At 42.4% G+C, this 25,359-nt stretch overlaps 1 non-coding gene across 1 annotated transcript; it reads right to left on the bottom strand.

Moving 5' to 3' along the window:
• Positions 1 to 3,904: 3,904 nt before the first annotated feature.
• Positions 3,905 to 4,067, bottom strand: LOC121823018 (U1 spliceosomal RNA). The gene has a single exon (XR_006064312.2). It is a non-coding gene; the product is annotated as a U1 spliceosomal RNA (small nuclear RNA).
• Between the last annotated feature and the right edge of the window lie 21,292 nt (positions 4,068 to 25,359).

Raw genomic sequence — 25,359 nt, 5'->3', positions numbered from 1 at the left:
ATATTTGTGTTGTTTTTAAAAAGAGATATAGTCCTTTTGGGATGTTGAGACATTGTATTAGTTATCTACAGCTCTGTAACAAATTATCCCAAACCAAGCAGCTTGAAACCAGAATATAGGGCTGGAGAGATGGCTCAGTGGTTAAGAGCACTGACTGCTTTTCCAGAGGACCTGGGTTCAACTCCCAGCACCCACATGGCAGCTCACAACTGTCTGTAACTCCAAGATCTGACACCCTCACACAGACATACATGCAGGCAAAACACTAATGCACATAAAATAAATAAATTATTAAAAAAGAAAGAAAGAAAAGGGAAGCAGAATATTATCTCCAAGGTCCTAAGGGTCAAGAGTCTGGGATCAGCTTCCCAGAAAGGCTCCGAGTCAGTTTCAGGCATGAGAGCTGAGGCTGCAGTTCTCCAAGGGCTTAAATAAGGGGGTATAGCCTGTTCCCAAGAAGGCTCACTCAGCTGGCTGTTCACTGGAATCGCAGTTCCTCCTGGCTTGAACAGGAGGGCTCAGTTCCCTGTTCCCATACTCAGAAGGCTGGCTGCTCATACTATGACAGCTGACTCCCTTTAGAGAGAATTAGAAGAGAGGCGGGCAGAGAACACAGTCCTCGACAACCTTGGGAGTGACATACCATCACGGTTGCCAGATTCTATTGGTCACTCAGGCCACCTGTGGAGTGCTGAAAGGATCCATGTCTGACGTTTACAGTATTTCTGGTTTAATTTAAAGCTCGCACTTGCCACACCCCCTGGTACATAAAAGTGTGGGGATATTTTGTTTGTGCTCTAACAAATAAAGCTTGCCTGAAGATCAGAGGGTGGAGCTAGCCCCTAGTTAACCATAGAGGTCTGGAGGTCTGTATAGACAACAGACAGGAAGTGATATGGCTAGGCAAAGAGAGGAAGTAAGTGATAAGGCCGGGTGGAGCCAGGATCTCAGCCTATTTTTTCAGTCTGAGGATTAAGTAGAGGTAAGAAGTCTCTCTAGCCAGGCAGTGGTGGCACATGCCTTTAACCCCAGCACTCAAGAGGCAGAGCCAGGTGGATCTCTGTGAGTTCGAGGCCAGCCTGGTCTACAGAGTAAGAGCCAGGACAGGTACCAAAACTACATGGAGAAACCCTGTCTCAAAAAAACAAAACAACAACAAAAACCAGAAGTCTCTAGTGGCTGGCTCCTTTACTTCTCCGATCTTTTAGTATTTACTCTGATATCTGACTCCAGGTTTTTATTATTAAGACCAATTAGAATTTGCACTACACAAACCTTTTCTAGACATTAACACTCTGGCAAGTTGTTCTTGCTATAGTAGGATGTCTCATGGGAAAGCTCAACTGTATCACTTTGAAGTTTTACATGGAGCCATATGTCTAATTTTGACAGATCTCGTCCCAATTCCTCAAATAATTAAATGATTCTCAGTGTTTCTTTTGAGAATGTGAGCACTGGGGCTCGTGAGATGGTGCTTGCTGCTCTTCGAGAGGACCTAAGTGTCCTGGTGGAAGCTCCCCCTCAGCCCCTGGCACCCTGGCAGCCCTATCCCCAAAGAGTCTAGAATGTTCTGATGGAAAATCCACCTCAACTCCCCTCCCCCATCTTTTTCCCAAACCCACCCCCTCAAAGCCCACCGAACACGGCTCCTCCCCCAGAGATGCTCAAGGCTCAAGACCACTCCCATAGGGTATTGAAACTGCATCCCGGAAAACAGACACATGGTTTTCCGGTCTCTCATCCCCATTTCCTCTCTGCAGGGGCTGGAGAATCACCTGGGAACACTTTACCCATTAAGCCGGGCTTTTCTAATTGGTCTGACTTGGTCGATTCCGATTGCTGCATCGGCGGAGAAGCCTATCAGGGTGCAGAAACCTTTCCCTAAGTTCATTTCCCAGCATCCATGGCAGGTGGCTCACAGCCGTCTGTAACTCCAGCTCCGAGGGATCTGCAGGTACCAGCACTCAAATGGACATACCCACAGACAGACACACACCTACATATAACTAAACGCAATTTGGAAAGATACAAACATCTGCCCAGCACAATGGTACACTTGAGAAGCAGAAGCAGGGAGGTCTCTGTGAGTTCAAGGCCAGCTTTATCTACATAGTGAGTTCCAAGCCAGGCAAAGATATGTAGTGAGACCCTGTCCCCAAAATTATATCACTAAACAAATAAAAGGTTTTTAAAAGAATAAGCACCCATATTTTGTGTATTCGTTATGGAATTCATAACTTCCCCTGTGGGTTTTTTTTATGATTATGCTAGTGTTTTTATGAAGTTCTTATCTAAAGAAATTTTTTAAATTTGTTTTGTTTTGGTTTTTTGAGGAAAGATCTCTTTATGTATTCCTGGCTGTCCTAGAACTTGTTATGTAGACCAGGTTGACTTTGAACTCCCAGAGCTCAAAAGCACTTCGAAAGTATTTATTATCAACATTATTGTATACCAGCATCTAGAATTCCTCTTTTTCTGCTTCTACCTTTAATGTAGCTGTTATTTTCAGGCATAATCAAGGAATCAAGTAATTAATGAGCCTATTTTTTATTTTTTTTAAACAACCTAATTTTATTTTATTTTATTTATTTTGAGACAAGGTCTCCGAGGTTTAGTCCATTGTTATTATGGTGGGAAACATGGTGGCGTGCAGGCAGACACGGTGCTGGAGAGACAGCTGAGAGTCCTGTACCTTGATCTGCAGGCAAGAGGAAGTGAACTGTGACACTGGGCAGAGCTTGAGCATAGGAAACCTCAAAGTTCAACCCCAAAGTGACACACTTCCTCCAGCAAGGTCACACCTCCTAATAGTGCCACTCCCTCTGGGGGCCATTTTCTTTGAAACCAATACAATATTCATGTGTGGGTGCATGTGTTTGTATGTGTGTGTTTTATATCACATTTGTAAACTCTCTTTAAATCCCTGCCTTTGATCCTTTGGTATACATACGCACAAGTATGATTGTTGGATCACATGTTACTTGAACTTACAATGCTTTGAAGAGCCTCATGATTGTCTTCCATAACTGTTGCTCTGTCCTCTAATCTCACTAACAGAGCATGAGTATTAATTTGTCTAGATCTTTTCCCTTTTCCAGTACCCTTCTGGATTTCTTTCTTCTTCTTCTTCTTCTTCTTCTTCTTCTTCTTCTTCTTCTTCTTCTTCTTCTTCTTCTTCTTCTTCTTCTTCTTCTTTTTTTTTTGGTTTGGTTTTTTGAGAAAGGATTTTTCTGTGTAGTTTTGGTGCCTGTCCTGGATCTCACTCTGTAGACCAGGCTGGCCTCGAACTCACAGAGATCCGCCTGACTCAGCCTCCTGAGTGCTGGGATTAAAGGCGTGTGCCACCAACCAACCAACCAACCAACCAACCAACCAACCAACCAACCAACCACCCACACCCCCCCAGCTCTTTCTTCATTTTTTAAAATTTTTTTATTTATTTAATTCCAAAAGAATTTTAAATTAAAATACAATTACCTAATTTTCTTTCTTTTTTCTTTCTTTCTTTCTTTTTTTTCCCCCCGGAGCTGAGGACTGAACCCAGGGCCTTGCGCTTGCTAGGCAAGCACTCTACCACTGAGCTAAATCCCTAACCCCTCCTAATTTTCTTTTAATAGCTGCCATCCAAATGGATCTAAGATGATCTCTAGCTGTGATTTGAGTCATATTTCTGTTAGTAATGTTCCACATCTCCTCATGTTTGCTATCCATCTGGATATACCTCAGTAGAAATGTCCACTCAAGTCTTTGCCCATGTAGAGTTTTTCACTGTTGAGTCATGTGAGCTCTTCATATATTATTACATAATCTATACATCTCTTATCAGAGATAGGATGCATGTTTTCTTGAATTCCTTTTTACTCTGTTATGTCTTTTGATATTCATTTTCTCTCTCTTTTTCCCCCAGGGGAGAGCATAAACGCAGTCCCCCACTACCAAAATTATGCAGTCAAGTTTCCCGAATTTGGGGAAATTGCAGGGGTCAACACACCCCAAGTGCAATGGGTGAGCCTCGCCTTGGGAAAACCACCTGCTTGATCATGGTATCTCCCCTGCCAGGTAAGTATGATATTCATTTTCTAACTCTGATATAGTCCAATTTATCTCTTTTTGCATTAATTATCTATGTTTTTAATGTCATATTCAAGAAATTATTGTCAAGTCCAACATTTGGAAATTTCCCCCATGTTTTTCTTCTAGAAGTTATGGTTTTAGGACTTACTTCAAGGCCTTTAATCCATTTTGATTTATTTTTATACATGGTAGAAGACAGGAAACTTTTAAATTTGTGTGTGTGTGTGTGTGTGTGTGTGTGTGTGTGTGTGTACTCACATGTCATAAATAGGTTATGCATGTCACAATGTGGGTGTGGAGATCAGAGGACAACTTGCAGGAATTGATTCTCTCCTTCCGTCACACGGCTCTCAGGGCTCAAACCCAAGTCATGGGGCTTGGTGGCAAGTGCCTTTGCCCACTGAGCCATCTCTACAGCTTTCAGGAAGATTCTTAAGGGCTTTGCTGAAATTAAGCTGACCATATCTGTGCAATCTGAATCTTGCATAATCTAGGCATATTATTAACCATATCATTGCAGTTAAGTAATTTTTTTAGAATTTTTTTTTTTTGAGACAGGGTTTCACTATGCAACATGGGTTGGTCTCAAATTTATGATCCCCTGACCCAGTTTCCCAAATGCTTGAATTACAGGGAACATCAACACGCTCAGCTCTCTGGGATTTAAAGTAATCCTTTGGCAGGATATTTTGTCTGGCCGTTTGTAAAGTAAACCCTACATTTTAAATTCGTAGATGCTGTACTACAGAGAAGAAATGGCTATTCTTTCAATCAAGGGGTCTATCAACTACCAGATAAGAACTGGGGAGGGACTTGGGAGTTTTGCCAATTTTCCTTATTTGAGAGCTTCTAGTAAACAGGAGCAAATGAGTCATGGTTTTCCTTGAGTCTTCTGAGGTTCACTGTGTCGTATGAAATGTGTCTTTCATCCTTTTGCATCTGGCACAGCCAGTCATTTTTATTTCAAGATAATTTGTTTTCCTTTCTGTTTTTATTGGAAGTATTAGTTGTTCTTCAAAGAACTTTAAGCGTTTCCCCCCGTGGAATATGATGTTACATAGTAAAGAGATCTGTGGTAGATACAGCTGCTGACCTAGCAAAAGCAAAGCTGCCTCGGTCCCTCTGCTAGTGCAGAGGAAGGGACCTCCAGGGATCCATCTGTCTGAGCAGCCTCCACGGACAGATTGTACACAATTGTCCTTCTGTCCCGTCACTAATGAAGAACACTCACTCTTTCTATGACCCTTGTATCCACAGCATCTACATCTATGTCCACAGGTCCCCGATTCCTAGAGGATACATATCCCATCGCCTATGTGAGCATAAATACATTTTTATAAAGAAAAGGAAACCAAATAGATAACAAAATATCAATTATGTAACAATTGTCTTCTTGAGTTCTGAACACTTGGAGAAATTTATTTATTTATTTATTTATTTATTGTGTGTGTGTGTGTGTGTGTGTGTGTGTGTGTGTGTGTGTGTGCACTATGTGTGTGGGGGTGCCTGCAGAGGCCAGAGAAGACACCATAATCCCTGGAACTGGAGTTATATATCATAGTAAGCCATCCAATGTGGGTGCTGGGACCCACTCTGCAAAAGCAGCAGGTGCTCTTAATCACTGAGCCATCTCTCCAGCCCCCCTCATGTATGAACCTTTTAAATTATAGCCATTATGTAGTTCTAGATAAAAATTGTTAATCTGTCCTGTGACCAAAAAATAAATGCAATATAATTGTCATTACCCAGAGAAGGCAAAGCTGACTTAGAAGGCCAGATAAAGCTGAAAAAGAGAAAAAAATGTTGTTCTTCAAAGAATAACAAGAGAGGCTTCCAAAGCTCGAGAAGTCTTGAGAGATTCTCTTGGTATTAGAATGATTTATGAGACCTCAGCACACCACAAAAGAAGGTGACTTTTTACTGGTGTTTTTCCTCCCGTTTGTTGTTTATGTATTCATTAGACTTTCCTTTAAATATATTAATTTAAATATTCATACATGTCAGATGTATTATTAGTCCAAATCAAATTTTTTCTTCTGCCGTGTACTGTTACCATTTTTAAATTTTAGTGCATCTCTTTTTGTAGCAATAATAGGGCTTTAATGTAAGGCATAATGTGTTCAAGACAAGTGCTCTACCACTGAGCTACAGCAACAGCCTTGGACTATAGCACATCCTAAAGGAAACAGAGGCCCTTTCAGGAAGAGACATGTAGATAGGAGCAAACCTGTAACCCATATGGAAAGGAGGGTGTTGTGGTCAGTTTACAGCATGAGGTTTAGGTGACTGATGAACCCCAACCAGCTAGAGAGTGAGGGAACCACATAGATTTCAACCTGATGATACTTGACTCTGGGGATGTGTAAAGTAAAGTGAGTTGCCTTCCCAAATTATCAGGTAACAAGAAGCCATCATCGAAGGTTTTATGCTTGGTCCCAGACCAAGTCCCCTCCCCTTTCTTAACAATTGATCACTGGTCTAATAGACTTCCAGCGTCAGCACCCAAGGCTTGCTTATTTGCCTTGGAAAGTCATGAGGCCCTCATGTCCACATATTCCTTAGAGAGCACTCCCTATACTCACCACAAAAACAAACAATCAAAAACAAGGAAGGCTGTGTGGGGACAGACAGGAGCAAAAGGGAGACCACAAGCAGGAGAGGAAGTAGGTTAATCATCTAAAAACGCTAAGTGGCTCACCTCCAAACTGAAAGGTCTACTTATCTTATTGCACAAAGACCTCGGTCTAATTATTTACCGTATGGCGCATCGTTAACCCAAAAAAGTCTAATTGCTTTCTACAAAACCTAAATTTAAACAAAAGCCTATTGTCTACAAATCTCAGAATAACAAAATTAGTTTGCAGTAAGAACTCAGCAGATAGCAGTCTGAGCAGGCCTAGATCACTTGGCAGTCCCCTGAAGAGAAATAAGCAGGATTTGGGTACAAGGTGTCCATCAAGCGCCGCTGCTGACCTAATGGTCACCCGCAATGCTACCAACTGAAGAGTACTCAAAACCATCTTGAAAAAACCCTCCCAAACTATCAAAAGACAAGAGACCATTATTTAAAAAAAAAAAAATCAAAGCCAACTATTGCTTATTACTGTAAGAGATGTGAGTTGACACAGTCCTCCCAAGCAGAACAAATGCCTGGTCGTACTCACATTCTGAGGAAGTGTGGGATCTGGGAATCAGTAATCAGTAATCTCGTAATTTTAAGTAGATTGGCGTCATCAGATGAAGTATGGCTGCTCACGTGAAACCGCTGTTGGCTGGGTAACACTCACAGGCACACTTACTGGAGTGTGTCTGTTCCTTTCTGGTTGCCTTTCTGAAGTGAGAGAGCTATAGTGAGGTTGCCCTATGGCGCTATTTACAGAAGTGAGCCGTTTGGTAGAACAGGACTCGAACCAGTTGTGGTGGCTACTTGTTACCAAAGCTTCTATAATCCTATATGTTTGCAAGGAACTTTTTAATTCTCAAGTTCAAGGAGACCAAAGCTGCATGTGGTAGTTCATAGCTGTAAGCCCAGAACTCTGTAGGCCCAGGGAGGAGGACCCCGAACCTGAGGTTGTTCTCAGCTACAGAGTGAGACCCTGTCTCAAAAAAGAGGAGGGGGAGAGAAGTGAAGGATTGGAAGCTACTCATGACAGAGCTTGACATACAGCAGAATTTACCACTGGGGACGCAGGTCTGCCTTGAGTAGTCTTCAGTGTGTGAATGATTGACTTACATGTAAGGTTGCGTTTTGCATGATTAAACCAATAGAAAAAGGAAAAGTCAGATACTTCCGGAAGATTTGCAATTGAACAAGGAGGGTATTTAAGCAACTTTCAAAGTTTCATTCTTTCCTGTATACAGCATTCCTTTTCCAGAATGGTATTTATGAAACATGAATGTAAATTTGTTGAAGAGGTGTTCTATTTTCTACTTACATATTCTCTTACTGTTTTTCTTCCTTATTTTATCAGCATGGCAGGTTTCCCTTCTAAGAACTCCATAGCCAACACGGCAAGCCCCGCCTAGCTTTAATTTATGATAATAACTCATTTCCAAGGCAACTGTCTGCGATGCTATTTGTAGCCACAGAGCTGGAACTTCGTCATAGACTAAACATGAGAAAAAGTAACTCGGACTTTACTCAGGGGAAAGGGCAGGAGGAAGTAGTGTGTTTATGACTGACAGCTTGACCTTTAGACTCAGGCAGATCTGGGTTAAGTCTGGGATCCTCAACAGGCAAACCGTGTGACCTGAGGCAAATTGTTCAACTTCTCCAAGCTTTTATGTTCTCACCTGTGAAATGACGATAGTAAATAATACAGACTTTACAGGTATACACAGGATTAAGAGCAATAAATGACCTAGCAAGTTTGCCACAGTTCCTGGCGCACGATAGACATCTATAAATGGGATGTACCATTTTTGTAATTTATAGGAAAAGATATGGAGAAATTTTATGCCAAGCCACAGCATTTACATGGCCTTCTTCCCTTATTTCAATTTTGCTTCTGCATAAAAATTACTTGTAATTCTTGATACTTCTTTCTTAATATTTACAACACAAGATCTTAGATACACTAATAGCAAGAAATCTACTTAAATCTCCACAGCCCTTTGAAAGAAATATGCTTGGTAACAGATAAGAATGGAAATACAGCCGGGCGGCGGCGGTGGCGGCAGCGGCGGCGGCGGCGGCAGCAGCAGCGGCGGCGGCGGCGGCGGCGGCGGCGGCGGCGGCGGCGGCGCACGCCTTTAATCTCAGCACTCAGGAGGCAGAGGCAGGCGGATCTCTGTGAGTTCCAGGCCAGCCTGGGCTACCAAGTGAGTTCCAGGAAAGGCGCAAAGCTACACAGAGAAACCCCTGTCTCGAAAAACCAAAAAAAAAAAAAAAAAAAAAAAAAAAAAAAAAAAAAAGAATGGAAATACAATGTCAAAGAAGTGTCTAGGGAAGAAAGTCATTTGCACTCCTAAAGACCTTTCTTTCCAGCAACCCTCAGCAGTGGCATACTATGTCACTGTAGCAGAACAAGTGACCTGTCCACTTGGGACAGGACCTCCCATCACTCATAAATGACTCTGAAACAGGAACATAGAGAAGACTCAAAAGGACAGGTAACACTTTTGAGAAATGTATGACCCATCATCTGGCAGCCAGGGGAAGGAAAATTGAACCCAACTGTGGATGAACAACTTTTATGTATGGAACAAATCATAACCCATTTAACCATTTTGTACTATGTGGTCCCTAGGTGCTTTCTTTTTACGGTGTAAATGCTGATGCTGCCAGAATTTTTATAGAGTCTTTTCTTCTACAAAAGCGACTCAGCACAGTAATAATAAATCCAGAAGCTTCAGATTCCAGCTCTTTCCTTGACCAGCCATGTGATTTAAAATAATTATTCAACCTTTGTGCACCTCAATTTCCTCTTGTGTCAAATGGGATAATGAACATTCTACTTCACATGCCTGCCGTGATGGTGAAGCCATTTCACACGTACATATGTTCACGTACTGAAAAAGATAACATTGGACTGAGGGTGTAGGGCTATCACCCCAGATACTCAGGGGGCTGAGACAAGAAGATCACTAGTTCAAGGTCTGCCTCAGCTGGGGAGTGAGTTCAAGTCCAGCCTGGGCAGCTCAGTAAGTCTGTCTCAAAAAAATATGAAAAGAGTGCTGGGGAGATAGTTTAGAGGTAGCGACTAGCCTGGCACAGGTAAGAACTTGAGTTCAAGCCCTGGGACCAATACCTAAACCTCTCCAAAGGAAAAGGTGCCTGGCACAGAGAAAGTACCCTAGATGGTAACTGCTATGGCACTGAGGCTGGAATTTGAGTTATTCTTAGTTGCAATACGACATTTCCAGTATCATGGTCTTGATTTTTAATGCTAAGTCACTTTTTATTTTATTTATTTACTTATTTTTATTTTATGTGCATTGGTGTTTTGTCTGCATGTATGTCTGTGTGAGGGTATCAGATCTTGGAGTTACAGACAGTTGTGAGCTGCCATGTGGGTGCTGGGAGTTGAACCCAGGACCTCTGGAAGAGCAGCCAGTGCTTTTAACCACTGAGCCATCTCTCCAACCCCCCTAAGTCACTTTTTAATTTACTATATTGCATCAATTATATTGACAGTGGTCAGTTTTTCCATGGCTTCCTCATAATTCTATGACATACCCTTAAACACATTAACTGTGAGACATCGCTCTGCTGTTCCTTCAGTGTGAATTTATTTCACTGTTACGGAAAGAACTCTTACAGTTACTTTTCCTTACCTGCTGTCAATGCCCTTTTCTTCCCTGGCCGTTGGTCTCAGGCTTTTGCTTTCTCTAAAGTCTAAAAAATTCAAAATGCCATTACTTCGTTTTTCCGATTTCCTTCAAGGACTTCCCCTCATCTCTTGTTTTCTCTCCTTTATTCTTCTATTGTTCTTCACTTTGTAGCATTTGACATGTTTATGGAAGCACATGTTTCCATCTTCTATTCTCCCCCCCACCCACCTGTTTCCTCTCCTCTTTTTTTTCTAATCACTGGGTTTGTTAATATTTTACTTCCTGTAGTTTTGTTCTTAAGACAGACTTAATCATTCTTGGGCCTGCACAGCTAGCCCAGCTCCAGCATGGAATCAACAGCCAAAAAATAGTTGTGGGGTGAATAATGAAGGGACGAGTAGACGGTGTTTCGCAGACCACAGAGCCACAGGGTGACACACTAAGGTCCTGTTCCTTTAACAGCCGAGCTAGGAAAACCACACACCTGCATGCTATGGACTCTTAAAGCCCGCTTTCCCGTGGGATCAACCTCCCCTGTGCCCATCACTCATCCCACTGATTCGGTCCTTACGATGTTTTGTTGTCACTGAGTCCAGAGGGTTACTCTTGTCATCTGGTAACTGCTTTTCCAGAATGTCATTCTGCCCTATGAGTTTCTCTCCCAAGTCTGGACTTCAAGCTTTCCCTTATGCCTCAAAGTGCAGCTAATGCAGGAATAAAGTGGCTAAGAGCCCGAGCTATAGTTAATGGTAGAGTGCTTACCTAACACGTGTAAGGACCTGGATCTGATCCCCAGAACCACAAAAAGTGATTGATTGATTGATTGATTGATTGATTGATTGATTGATTGATCAACTGACAAAAATGTGCTGCAGATTTGGGGTATGATTTTTATTATTGTTGTTTGTTTTTGAGACAGTGTTTCACTGTGTAACCCTGGCTGTCCTGGAACTCACTATGTAGACCAGACTGGCCTCAAACCACAGAGATCCACCTGCCTCTGCTCCCTGAGTGCTGGGATCAAAGGTGTGCACTACCACCATGCTCAGCAGATTTGGGTATGAAAGAATAAATATGACATGAATGCCAGCAACTGTTGGAACACCCAATCTGCAGTGGCCAGTTTACTCCCAAGCAGCAGAAATCTTCGACTGCTCCACACTCCAGAGCACTGGCCCTAAGAACTGTGGTAAGAGAGGAATCAGTTATACAGACAGACAGACAGACAGACAGACAGACAGAAGGAGACCCTCCATGCTTCATGTCTCACCTAAGAAGACAGTTATAAAGATGAAATGGCGGGCTGGAGAGATGGCTCAGTGGCTAAGAGCACTGGCTGCTCTTCCAGAGGTCCTGAGTTCAATTCCCAGCAACCACATGGGTGGCTCACAACCATCTGTAATGAGATCTGGTGCCCTCTTCTGGCCTGCAGGCATACATGCAGACAGAACACTGTACACATGATAAATAAGTCTTAAAAAAAAAAAAAAAAAAGATGAAATGGCAGGAAAAATCCCATCCCATCATGGCTCAGACAAGTCAATGATGATGCACTAACAGTTTATTTTCCAGGTCTGAGTTACTACGTCTTAAATAAAATCATGTGAACTATACCATGGTCCCATCCACGAAGTGTCCTAACAGCCCAGCCCCAACCGAATCCATTTTATACCTCTCATCTCTGGATAAGGGTAAGATCTCTACCACCATATTTCAGTCTCTCTCCCTCCCTTCCTCTGCCCTCTCCTCCTTCCTCTCCTTTCTTCTTTCCTCCTCCTTTCCCTCATCCCTTTTGTCCATAAATCAGCTACTCTGGAAGGAAAGTTTGGGCCTAAATCCACATTCCGGGGATATATACTTTTCACTCTGATCCTGAAAACAGTAACAACAAAGCAAAAAACAAACAATAACAACAACAACGACGAAACACCAGCCAATAAACCCAATTTACACGTCTAAGCCATAGTTGTCAGCCTACCAGAGACTTCAATTTTCTCCAAAAGCAACAAGGAGATATTTACTGAACACCTGGGTAATTTAAAAGGTCCATTCTGGCGATTTTCTCAAAACAAAGACATTCTTCTCCAAAAATCATTTGATGGCTTCCCTGCTGTAAAAAGAAAAGAGGCCTGGATGGGGGTCAGGGTGGGGAGCTCATGACTTTAATCCCAGCACACAGGAGACAGAGGCAGGTAGATCTCTGTGAGTTCAAGGCCAGCCTGGAATAGCGAGTTCCAGGACAGCCAGGCCTACATAGTGAGACCCTGACTCTAAATAAATAAATATCCTGTTGATTTGAATGCAGGTCCAGAGACAGAAGTGTGGTGATATTCTGATAATGTAGTGCATCGTTTGGGAACCACCTTTAGAATGGGTGTGCTGACTGCTTTTCTGACTGGGCGTCTGTTGCCCCTGGGTCTAGTTTCTCATTCAAAGGGCCCTGAAGGCATAAGTGGACTGTTGACTGTCTCATTTCCGCAGTTGAAAGGAAAGAAAACAGCTGGCAACTTTAAATGATTTAATGCAAAATTCTAAAACAAGCCAAGTCCTGTCGGGCAGCCTCTTACAGACTGCTCTTGTCCACAGGGACACCTGCTTTTTTTGTTCTGGGGATTCTGTTGTTTCTTTTCTTTTGCGCCAAGGTTAGTTATAGAGCAGAGTCTAGCCTAGGAATTTGTTATGTTGCCTAAGCAGGCCTTAAATTAGAAACCCTTATGCCTCAGCCTCCAAGTGCTGGGACTACAGCCATGTGGCTGCCATCCTGAGCCTGAACCTGGTGTCTCGCTGGCCCTTGAGTGACAGTTCCTGATTATCCAGTTCAGCTGAGCTGACCATGCTTGAAATCCATGCAATTATTCATTTTTATTACTTTAATACCGTTTCACCTTATTTCCTTTAAAGCCTTAATATCTAGCAAGAATAATTTTTGGGTTTTTTTTTTTGATAATACTGTTCAATTACTTAGCCATTTTTTTTTTATCAAATTCTATAAAGTATTCTCTGCTTTTTGATAGGTACATGTTACATCTACCTATTAATTTGAGAAGCGTCTTTACTATTATTTTTACTATTATGTCTCTGCAGTCACTTTTTTTGTTTGTTTGTTTGGTTTTGGTTTTTGGTTTTTTTTCAAGACAGGGTTTCTCTGTGTTGTTTTGGTGCCTGTCCTGGATCTCGCTCTGTAGACCAGGCTGGCCTTGAACTCACAGAGATCTGCCTGGCTTTGCCTCCCGAGTGCCGGGATCAAAGGTGTGCGCCACCACTGCCTGGCTGTCACTTGTTTTTAAAACTTTCTTTCATTGATGTTTTAATAGTTTGTAAGAACTTTCAAGTTATTCTAACTAGGTCATTATTACTAGTGGACAAAGTTTCTCTCTGTCTTGGCAGCCTCTCCCAAATAATCACTCAGACTTAATATTAATTATAAATGCTCAGCCAATAGCTCAGGCTTGTTACTAACTAGCTCTTACAACTTAAATTAACCCATTTCTATTACTCCATGTATTGCCATGTAGCTCCTGGCTTTACCTGTCCTGTAGCATGTCTTGCTCCTTCTGTGTCTCCTGGCAACTCCTCAGATTTGGCCCTTCTTCTTCCCAGCATTCTCTTTCTGGCTGTCCCACTTGTACCTCCAGCCTAGCTACCGGCCAGTCAGCTCTTTTATTAAACCAATCAGAAGGTGGCTTGGCAAAGACACATCTTCACAGTGGACAAAAAAATTATTCCATAACAACTACTAACAGAACATTTAGGGAAAACTGCAGGTGTTTTGAGTATTGTGTATTTTTGAATCTTACTGGATATTTTCTGTATCTGACAGTTTTGCAGAATGAGGGATGCTTAATTTGCATTTTATGTTTCTTTGAGTCACACTTTTGTTTTCCTTTTTGCCAATACTTCTCTCTCTCTCTCTCTCTCTCTCTCTCTCTCTCTCTCTCTCTCTCTTTGGAAGTCATACTGTGATAATAAAAACACAATTGACATTAAACTGGGCAATAAGGGTGATTGACAAAGAGCACTTTTGCCTTGTTCCTCTTTTAAAGGGACATGTTTGCTAGACTTGCGCCACCCCTTATAATGTCAAGTCTTAATTTTAGATTCTCTCAGTTTTCCTTTTTTTGTTTTGTTTTGTTTTGTTGTTGTTGTTTTTTGAGGCAGGGTTTCTCTGTGTAACTTTGCACTTTTCCTGGAACTCGCTTTGGAGACCAGGCTGGCCTCGAACTCACAGAGATCTGCTTGCCCCTGCCTCCCGAGCGCTGGGATTAAAGGCGTGCACCACCACCACCCAGCCTCTTTAACTTCTTTTAAAGCAAAAGACAAAGTATTTCCAAATGAGTAAGGAGATAAAGATAAATAACTCTTAGCTGGATGGGGACCATGCCTTTAATCTTAGCACTAGGAAGGCAGAGGCAGGTGGATCTCTGTGAGTTCCACAGAGTAAATTTCAGGACAGCCAAGGCTACACAAAGAAAATGAAATAAATAAATACTTGGACTCTAATCCAGTTGGACACTGCTCCCGTTATTAACACTTTGGGTCTCCTGCTTAAAATGAAGCGTCTGCATAGACTTAAGATGCCTTCTAGCTGCAATTCAAGAGAAATAATTTGATAGAAATTTATAAAATCAATATCAATATACTGTTTTTATGTCTAAATTATAGAGTAAACTCTGGTAAACCTTCAAGTATTGCTCTTACCCAAATATGATGCTGGCATTATGAGATATTTTTTCTTTCCCTAAACATCTGATGTCTTCCAATTAAGTTTCATGCTGAGTGCGGTTTATGTGTAATACCAGGACCAGGGGGACTGAAGCAGAAAGGATTCCCACAGGTTTGAATCCAGCCTGAGCTACTTTGCCAGAGCTGCATAGTGAGAACCTGTCTTCAGAAAAACCACTCACTGGACATGGTGGCACATACATTTAGTCTCAGCACTCGTGAGGCAGAGGCAGGCGGATTTCTGAATTCAAGGCCAGCCTGGGCTACAAAGTGAGTACCACAGAGAAACCCTGTCTTGAAAAAACAAAAACCAAAACAGGAAGAAAGGAGGGAGGGAGGGAGGGAGGGAAGGAGGGAGGGAAGGAGGAAGGAAGGAAGACCAACCATAAAAATATCTCGGAAACACTGACCTGGAGAGGTTCTTCTCCAGGGGAGATGGCTGGGTAGGTCAGTGCTTGCCCTACAGTAGAAAACTATGGAACTCCCTAGCTCTTCTGCTTGATTAAGGATCTCTTCCTTCTTCCCACCCCCCTCTCCCTCCGTCCCCCACCCCCCAACAAGCTATGCTACTGACCAGTACTTCTGACCACACACAGAATCAGCTGCGGTCCAGATGTGGTCCAGATGGGGCACCTCCTCAGATGCAGTGAGTCCCTTCTCAGGACTTTGGAATTTAGATAAGGAAAACACAAACAAACAGGGAAAGGGAGTTGATTCTTGAAGCTTTAGATGTAAACCTTAGACACACAGAGCAGCTGTGCTGGCCAGGGAAGGATGTCAGAAGAAACCAGAGGCCAGCAGACAGTCAGGACTGGATGGCTCCTCAGCTCCACAGCAGACTGGGCCATTTCCCCTTGAGAAATACTCAGGTGCACTTTGAATGAGGTGGCCGTTTTGCCTCAACAGTCTGACTTCCTTGCCTCCTCTCCTCCTTATGCTCCCAAATATCTAAGCAATGTGATTTATATTCAGACAGAATGAATCTCTGCTCTTCTGATAATCTCCGGACAGGGGAAGACTCCTGTCGTGGCTGCTGGTCTGAGACACTGCTATTCCTTGCCTTCCTTATGCACATTACCTGTTCTTTCAAACTGCGAATGCTCTGTTAGCTTAACTAGTCTAAGCTACAGTTGACCGGCACAGTTTAGAGCTATCTCTGCCTTGACCATCCTCCATGGCTGAGCCCTCCTCCTGCTTCAGACCAGCTGCTCTGAGTACCCTTCCCATGGAAGAAAACAGCAGACGCAGATCTAGGAATTGTATATGGACTTTTCTTGCACCAATAAAATGGGCCTTAATCATACTTCCTCAGAGCCTGGATTGAGAGGGAAAAAGAAGATGTGGATAGTTTGTGAGAAACCATTTTGATGATATCCCAGTCTTTTGGCTAAAATCCAACAGTTAAAAAACAAAACAAAAAACCTTAGATGTAAAGAATCACGGTAAACCCGTAACAGAGTAAAGTGAGGAGCTTCTGTTTCCTCGGCCCTAATCCTGTATCATATCTGTATGTGCCAGTTGTCTCAGTGGGGTGTCTATTGCTGTGAAGAGACACCAAGACCACGGCAACTCTTATGAAGAAAACATTTAATTGGGGTGGCTAGCTCACAGTTTCAGAGGTTCAGCCCATGAATGCCATTGATGCAGAGAGCGTGGAGAACTGCAGGAGACATGGTGATGGAGGAGTAGCTAAGAGTCGGATGTTGTTGTTTGATTTTACTCTTTTGGGGGGCCCACCACCAAGCTCCCAAATAAATCACACACAGAGGATATTCTTTTTTTTATGATTTTATTTTATGTGCATTGGTGTTTTTCCTTCATGTATGTCTGTGTGAAGGTGTGAGATCCCCTGGAAATGGAGTTATAGACAGTTGTGAGCTGCCATGTGGATGCTGGGAATTGAACCTGGGTCCTCTGGGATAACAGCTGGTGCTCTTAACCACTTGGCCATCTCTCCAGCCCCCAGAGGCTTATTCTTAATTATGAATTCCTGGCCTTAGCTTGACTTGTTTCTTGCCAGCTTTCCTTAACTTTAAATTATCCTGTCTACCTTTTGCCTCTGGGCTTTTTCTGTTCTCTTCTATAAATCTTACTCTTATTCTCACTCTGTGGCTTGCTGTGTAGCTGGGTGGCTGGCCCCTGGGTCCTCCTCCTTCTCTGGCTGCTACTTTCTTCTCTCCCAGATTTCTCCTTCTATTTATTCTCTCTGCCTGCCAGCCCTGCCTATTTCCCCTGCTCGCTATTGGCCATTCAGCTCTTTATTAGACAGCCACAGTAACACAGCTTCACAGAATTAAACTAATACAACATAAACAAAAGTAACACACCTTAAAATAACATTCTACCACAGTCCTACATCTTGCAGGCAACAGGAAGTCAACTGGGACCCTCGGCAATATCCTGGGCATAGGAAATCCCAAAGCCCACCTCCACAGTGACACATTTCCTCTAACAAGGCCATACCCAACCTCCTAATAGGGCGATTCCCTATGAGCTTATGAGCTTACATTCAAACTGCCACACCAATGTAATTACGCACTCCAATGATCAGAGCATACTCCAAGAAAGAACACAAGTTATTTGAACAAGAATGAAAGCTTTCCTTCTGTTTGGTCCTCGGGAAACACCAGCCACTTGCCTTTAATGGGCACTCACAAGCCCTGTGGAACGGTGACAGGGTTTTCATGCCTCAAATTCCACTCCTCTCGCTGTGCAGTGACCACCAATATGAGCAAAGCCAATCCAAATGACCACTCCCACTTTGGGGCAGCTAGAGGCAAATTTGGTCCCCATTTAGAGTCCTTTCAATCTTCCCTGACTGAAGAACCCGGGAAAGCATGGCATACATGAGTCACAAGTTGGTCCTTTGACAAACTGCCAATCTACTGACTCCTAAAGAAAGAACAACAGTGAATACCAAGAACAACAAGACTGGCAGCTGAGAAATGTGTAGCTAGAGTTTTCCTGCCTTGCCCACAGTCAGGACAAATCTCTGTCACCCGCCAGTCCCACAGCCGCTCAGACCCAACCAAGTAAACACAGAGACTTATATTGCTTACAAACTGTATGGCCGTGGCAGGCTTCTTGCTAACTGTTCTTATAGCTTAAATTAATCCATTTCCATAAATCTATACCTTGCCACGTGGCTGGTGGCTTACCGGTGTCTTCACATGCTGCTGGTCATAGGAGCGGCTGGCAGTGACTCTCTGCCTCAGCCTTCTGCTTCCCAGAACTCTCCTCTCTCCTCCCACCTACTTCCTGCCTGACCACTGGCCAATCAGTGTTTTATTTATTGACCAATCAGAGCAATTTGACATACAGATCATCCCACAGCAGAAATGTGTGGAAAACCAGGCTAAAAATGCAAGGACACACTCGGAGGCAGGCGGATCTCTGTGAGTTCGAGACCAGCCTGGGATACAGAGCAAGTTCCAGGACAGGCTCCAAAGTTACACAGAGAAACCCTGTCTCGGAAAAAAAAAAAAAAAAAAAAAAAGCGGGGACAAAGCAGGGAATGTGGGTGCACATCTTTAATCCTGGCACCCGGGGAGTGGAGCAAGTGGATCGCTGAGAATCCTCTCTCTTTCTCAACCCCTCCAGACCCCACCCCACACACATAGCATGAAAGAAAAGGTGGGGTGACCCGAGTTATATGCACTTTAGCACCCCAAGGGAAAATTTCACAAAGGAACATTTAATCTCTTTAAAAGTTTTGACAGTTTTGGATATGTGTAGTTACAGCAGCAAGGCCTCGTAGTTCCGTGGAATTGTGTGGGATGCTTGATTATCTGGCCGAATTTCTGGCGGAAACTCCAAACTTTCCTATGACCTGTGCTTGCTCTCTACCAAAACTCTGATTCATTTGAACTACTATGCCTGTAGGTAGCTTCATTTAAAAAAAAAAAATCTGTAAATTTTGCCATAATGATCTCATTTAAAAAATATAAACCTTTCTAGTTAGGCATGGTGTAACACACCTTTAATCCCAGCCCTGTGAGGAGTCAGGCAAAACTCTGTGAGTTCCAGGCTACAGAGTGAGGACGCACACACACACACACACACACACACACACACACACACACACACATGAACATACACACATGCACACACACACACACCTTTCTGGGTAGAATGTCTCCGATCTGTGAATGCTTCTGTTTCATTTATAATTAATTTTGTGCAGAATTATCAGAAGAAGAGGGGCTGGAGAGATGGCTCATGGGTTAAGAGCACTGGCTGCTCTCCCAGAGGCCCTGGAATTCCAGAGGTTCAATTTCCAGCACCCACATGGTGGCTCACAACTGTAACTACAGTCCCAGGGGACCTGACATCCTCTTCAGGCCTGGACAGGCACTGCATGCATGTGTTATACAGATAAATATCAAACAAACAAATAGACACATAAAGTCTAAAACAAAACTTTTTAAACATGAACAAATACTGTAATTTTTAGATCGATTATATTAAAATCATAAAAAAATGACTTCGATATCCATGGAATTAATTTTAAATTTAATTTTAAAATATTTTATTCCAATGTGAATCTGGTAACTCAAAATTATATGCATCAAAATGCTTTTTTTGTCTTAGTCAAACTGAAAAAATGAAACTGTGGCCAGAACCTCACCTTATAGCTTCTGTAAATAGAGTCAAAAATTCAGTTCTAGGAACTGGGAGAGGTGGCCCATGAGCCTTTCATCCCAGAACTTGGGAAGAGAGGCAGGTGGATGTCTGTGGATTTGAGACCAGACTGGTCTACATACCAAGTTCCAGACATCCAGAGCTACATAATAGAGAGGCTGTGTCTCAAAAAGAGAGAGAAAAAAAAAATCAATCCTAGGAGTTGGAGAGATGGCTTAGCAGTTCCGCGAAGAGCACTTAGTGATCTCAAAGAGGACCTGAGTTGGCTTCTAGACCCCACAGGTGGCTCACAGCCATCTGTAACTCTAGGTCCAAGAAATGGAAGCCTTCTTCTGACCGCCTCGGCACCAGGCACACATATATATACGTGCACACATAAAATAAAAAAAAATTTATAAAAAAAAGTTTCCAAAAAAAAAATAAAATTCAGTTCTGCCGGGTGGCGGTGGCGGCGGCGGCGGCGGCGGCGGCGGCGGCGGCGGCGGCGGCGGTGGCGCACGCCTTTAATCCCAGCACTCAGGAGGCAGAGGCAGGCGGATCTCTGTGAGTTCGAGGCCAGCCTGGGCTACCAAGTGAGTTCCAGGAAAGGCGCAAAGCTACACAGAGAAACCCTGTCTCGAAAAAAAAACAAAAAAAAACAAAAGCAAAAACAAAATTCAGTTCTAAGACTAGCAAGACTGCTCATCTGGTAAAGGTGCTTGCCACCAAACCTGACAACTGAATCTGTTCCTGGCCCCACGCGAGTTTGACCCAGTTCTCACGAGTTGTTCTCTGACCTCCAAGACTACAGATGCCCACAGAGACACACTGAATAAGTGTTGTGACAATATAGCTTTTTTCAATTAGATACATTATATGCCTATTCATATAGTAAATTGATATATTAAATTAATATACATGAAATATATGTAAAAAGTATTAGATTTACATATTGTATTAAATATATATAAAAAGTATTAGATTTATATATTTAGTTATATGTTATATTTTTATATATAACATATTGGCATAATATTTATATATTATATTAAATATATAAATCTAATACTTTCTTATATCTTAGTCAAACTAAAAATGAAATGATGGGTCAAGGTGGCACTGAAGGCGAAGAAGTTTCCTGCCCCTTCCAAGGCTGTAGCCAAAGCAAAGGCCTTGAAAGCCAAGTGCTGCTGAGAGCCATCCACAGCCACAGAAAGAAGATCCACATGTCACCCACCTTCCAGAGACCCAAGACCCCGAGGCTCCGGAGGCAGCACAAATGCCCTTGAAAGAGAGAGCCCAAGAGAAACACACGAGCACTATGCTGTCATCAGATTGCCCCAGACCACTAGGTCAGCCATGAAGAAGACAGAAGACAACAAACTCACTGTGTTCATTGTGAATGTCAAGGTCAACAAGCACCAGCGTACGCAGGCTGTGGAGGAACTCCATGACACTGATGTGGCCCAAGTCAATACCCTACCAAGGCCTGCCAGAGAGAAGGAGGCCTGTGTTTGGCAGGCTCCTGATTATGATGCTCTGGATGTTGCCAAGAAAACTGGGATCGTCTAAACTGAGTCCGGCTGGCTAATTCTAAATACATATGTTTCCATCATAGGAAGGAAGGGAGGGAGAGAAGGAGGGAGGGGAGGAGGGAGGGAGAGAGGGAGGGAGAGAGGGAGGGAGAAAGGAAGGAAGGAAGGAAGAAAGAAAGAAAGAAAGAGAAAGAAAGAAAGAAAGAAAGAAAGAAAGAGAGAAAGAAAGAAAGAAAGAAAGAAAGAAAGAAAGAAAGAAAGAATGTTTATTAGTATCAAAAATTCTGGCTTAACCTGCTAGGCATATTAGAAAATCAGAAGTCTCTGAAAAATGATAGTAAAGGCATTTTTTAAAAGGTATAAGTAAGTCTACAGATGAAAAAAGACTTGGAGAATACTGCTGACAAGGAACGCTGAAGAAAAGAATCTGCATGCCTCCACATCTACTGTTAGTCATGTTAGAAGTGGCGTCATCTTCAACTGGTGAGTCAGCACCCATTCCAAGCGTAAGAATAATTGCAGGCATTTATCAAGTGACAGTCCCTTTTCAAGCACAGCCTCACCTAATCCTCTCAGCACCACAGGTGAGTATCACTACTGCTCTCACAGTACGGAGGAGGAAACCAAGGTTTTCTAAAGGTGATCGGCACCTTTAAGAAGGCAAAGTTAGGATTCAATCTACGTAGATATTTTTCCAAAGGTGATTGACAATGATCAATAAGGACACAAAAAGAGGTCTGGAAAGATGGCTCAGTGGTTAAGAGGGTGTACTGCTCTTTCAGAGGACCCGAGTTCAATTCCTGGCTCATACATGAGTGCAGCTCGCAACATCCTGTAACTCCAGCTCAAGGGCCAACGCCCTCTTCTTGGTCTGACCTCCACGGGTCCCTGTACATGTACAAATCATGCCATTTTTTCTTTTTCTTTTTCTTTTTTCTTTTCCTGATGCTTATATATTTACTACCAGACATTTCCTTCCAGTAGGCATGTGGTGACAAGCCATTTGATTTCATGTGCATTCAAATAATGGTTCATGATATCAGCTGGTTTTCATTATTGAACAGGCCATGAAAACCTAGATAAATCGGCCTTGATCATGGTGTGTAACTCATTTACATGTTATTGAATTTTGTTTGCTAATAATTTGGTAAGAATTTCTGAGCTAATTTTCTTGAGAAAGGGTTGATCCGTAGTTCTCATTTTTGTACTTTGATCCTGGCAACAGAAGAGCAGCTATCTGAAGTGAGTTATGTTTACACTTTCCAGGAGGTGACTGTGTGATGATTGTGCTAATTCTCAAGACTAGAAGGGATCTCCAGTGAAACTACCTGAGAGTTAAGATTTCTTTCCAAGGAGTTTTTAAATTGTGATTTCAATTTCCTTAATAGTTTCAGGCTCTTCAAGATATCTACTTTCTGTTGGGAGGATTATAGTCACTTTTATTGTACGACTGTATTTACCCATGTTTTGTTTAATGCAACAGTTCTCAACCTTTGGGGGTCGCATATTAAATACCCTGCATGTCAGGTATTTACATTATGATTCATAACAGTATCAAAATTACAGTTATAAAATAGCTGGAGCAATGAAATAATTTTATGGTTGGGGGTCACCACAGCAGAGGAACTAATTGTATTAAAAGGTCACAGCATTAAGAAGGTTGAGAACCATTGACTTAATGTCTTTCTTGGATCCCATGGTTCCTGTAATCCTTCTTTTACAATTTCCTCTTTAGAGAACTCCATTTAAATATTTTTTTTTTCTTCAGAAAAAGTCCACTGTGTGGGAGGCCCGCTCCCACTTTTTCCCCCAGGGTGCTCTTGAGGAGGGTGAAGTGAGAAATATTTAGACAGAAGGATAGAGGGGAGAGACAGATGCGCACACACGGGATGGCTCAGGAGGGCCTGGGTCCTTATCCACCCGGCGCTCCTGTCTCTTCTAAAGAGCTATGTAGAGGAATGCCAAGGGGTGGGGCAAAGACCTTTCCCTAGCTCGGCCAAGTGCAGACACTTCCAATCACCTAGTAACCATGCACATGGTCAGGCAATTCTCTAACGCAGCCCTGCTGGGTAAAGCAAGCTCAGATCTCACTAGGAAACCTCTGTGGGCCCCCACACCACTGGTGACAAATATGTTTTAGTTTCATCTAAGAATGTCTTCACTCATCTTTCCTTCTAAGGACTCTTCTGTTGGGTTTGGGATTTGACTGGTAGGGTTTTTCCTTTTGAGTGAGTTTTTTTTGGTTTATTTTTCCTTTCTGCATGTGGCAAGATGTGGCATGCCTTCTTTGTGCCTCTAGGGTGGCTGAAACTCCTGTCATTTGGATTCTTCTCCCCTGTGGGGAAGGTGCCATTTCCTGCTGCCTTCCAGATTTCTTTGTTTTTAATTCTCAGAAGTTGAATGATAAGATGTCTTGACATAGATTTCTTTGCATTTATGTAACTTAGGTTGTGTGTGCTTTTTAAAAAAAATAATAGCTTTATTGAGATATCATTTGTATACCATAAAATTTAGTCTGTTAAAATGTACAATTCAGTAGCTCTTGGTATATTTACAGGGTTGTGAAAACTTCACTATCTAATTTTAGAACTTTCACCACCTCAGAAAGAAACCCTACACTTACGACCTGTCGCTTCATCAACCCGCCTACACCCTTAGCAACCACTAATGTACCTTCTGTTTCTATACTGTTGTCCATGCCAGACATTTCACATAAATACCATCATTCAGTATGTGATTTTTTTAAACTAGCTTCCTTTACCTAGCAGCTTTTCAAGTTTCATTCATATTATAACACATTCATATTTAACGTTAATAAAAGTACTTTATTCCTTTTTTAGGGCCAGATAATAGTTGGTTGTATGGAATATATTGTTTACTCACTAGTCAGTTGATAGATTTTTTTTTCTTTTTCTTTTTTATTTTCTTTCGGAGCTGAGGACCAAACTCAGGGCCTTGCCAGCAAGCCCTCTACCACTGAGCTAAATCCCCAACCCTGGGTTGATAGATACTTCTATTGTTCTATTTTTGAAGTACTTATAGCCACAAGTAATGCTGCTATGAACATTTGTGCACAATTTTTGGGTAGACTATTCTCATGTCAGCTATGAGAATGCTGAGAGACAGAGAGACTGTGCATTTTTTTTAAGGAACTGCTAGACTGTTTCCCAAAGGGACCGCAGCATTTGATAACCCTACTAGCAAGGCCTGGGGGTTCCAGCTCCTCCTGTGCTTCCCAATAACATGTGAATTATCATGGTTATCCTACTGGGTATCAAGTGGTACCTCCATGTTTTGACTAATAGCTACTGATACAGAGCTTCTTATCATATTGTTTTACTTCATTTTATTTTTAAAAAATGGGGCTGAGGAGATGGCTCAGAGGTTAAGAGCACTGGCTGTTCTTTGAGAGGTCCTGAGTTCAATTCCCAGCAACCATGTGGTGGCTCACAACCATCTGTAATGGGATCTGATGCCCTCTTCTGATATAAATGAAAATAAAGTATTCATATGCATAAAATAAATAAATATTTTCAAAAATGTATTTCTTGACTAGGTTTGGTGGGAATCACCTTCAGTCTCAGGACTGAAGGCATAGGCGTGTGAATCTTTGTGAGTTTGAGGCCAGCCTTGGTCTATAGAACTAGTTCCAGGACAGCCAGAGTTACACAGAGAAACCCTGTCTCAAAAAACAAAAAAGGAAAAGAGAGAGGGAGGGAGGGAGGGAGGGAGGGAGGGAGGGAGGGAGGGAGGGAGGAAGGAAGGAAGGAAGGAAGGAAGGAAGGAAGGAAGGAAGGAAGGAAGGAAGGAAGGAAGGAAATGCTCAATTTTCAGCACTTGCAATAGCTCTATGACCAGTTTGGGGTGACTTTTTATACACTACACGATGTACAGAATCAACTTGACTCCTTGGCATCTGTTTACTCAATCACTACAGCACTATTCTTTCAAAAGGCTATTGTGCCTCCATTTAACTATGTTGAGAGCTTTGTTCAAATGTGCTCAGCTTCTTGAATTATAGGTCTCTATCTTTCAACAGATCTCAGACACTTTCTGCTATTATTTCTTAGAATTTTTTAATCCTTATCCTTCATTCCTCCCTGAAGTCTGATGATTCCACTATTGGACCATTATT

Source organism: Peromyscus maniculatus, chromosome 15, assembly GCF_049852395.1.
Source record: "Peromyscus maniculatus bairdii isolate BWxNUB_F1_BW_parent chromosome 15, HU_Pman_BW_mat_3.1, whole genome shotgun sequence".
Taxonomy (NCBI): domain Eukaryota; kingdom Metazoa; phylum Chordata; class Mammalia; order Rodentia; family Cricetidae; genus Peromyscus; species Peromyscus maniculatus.
Note: the sequence above shows the minus strand (reverse complement) of the source record. Positions and strands in the feature narration are given on the sequence as shown.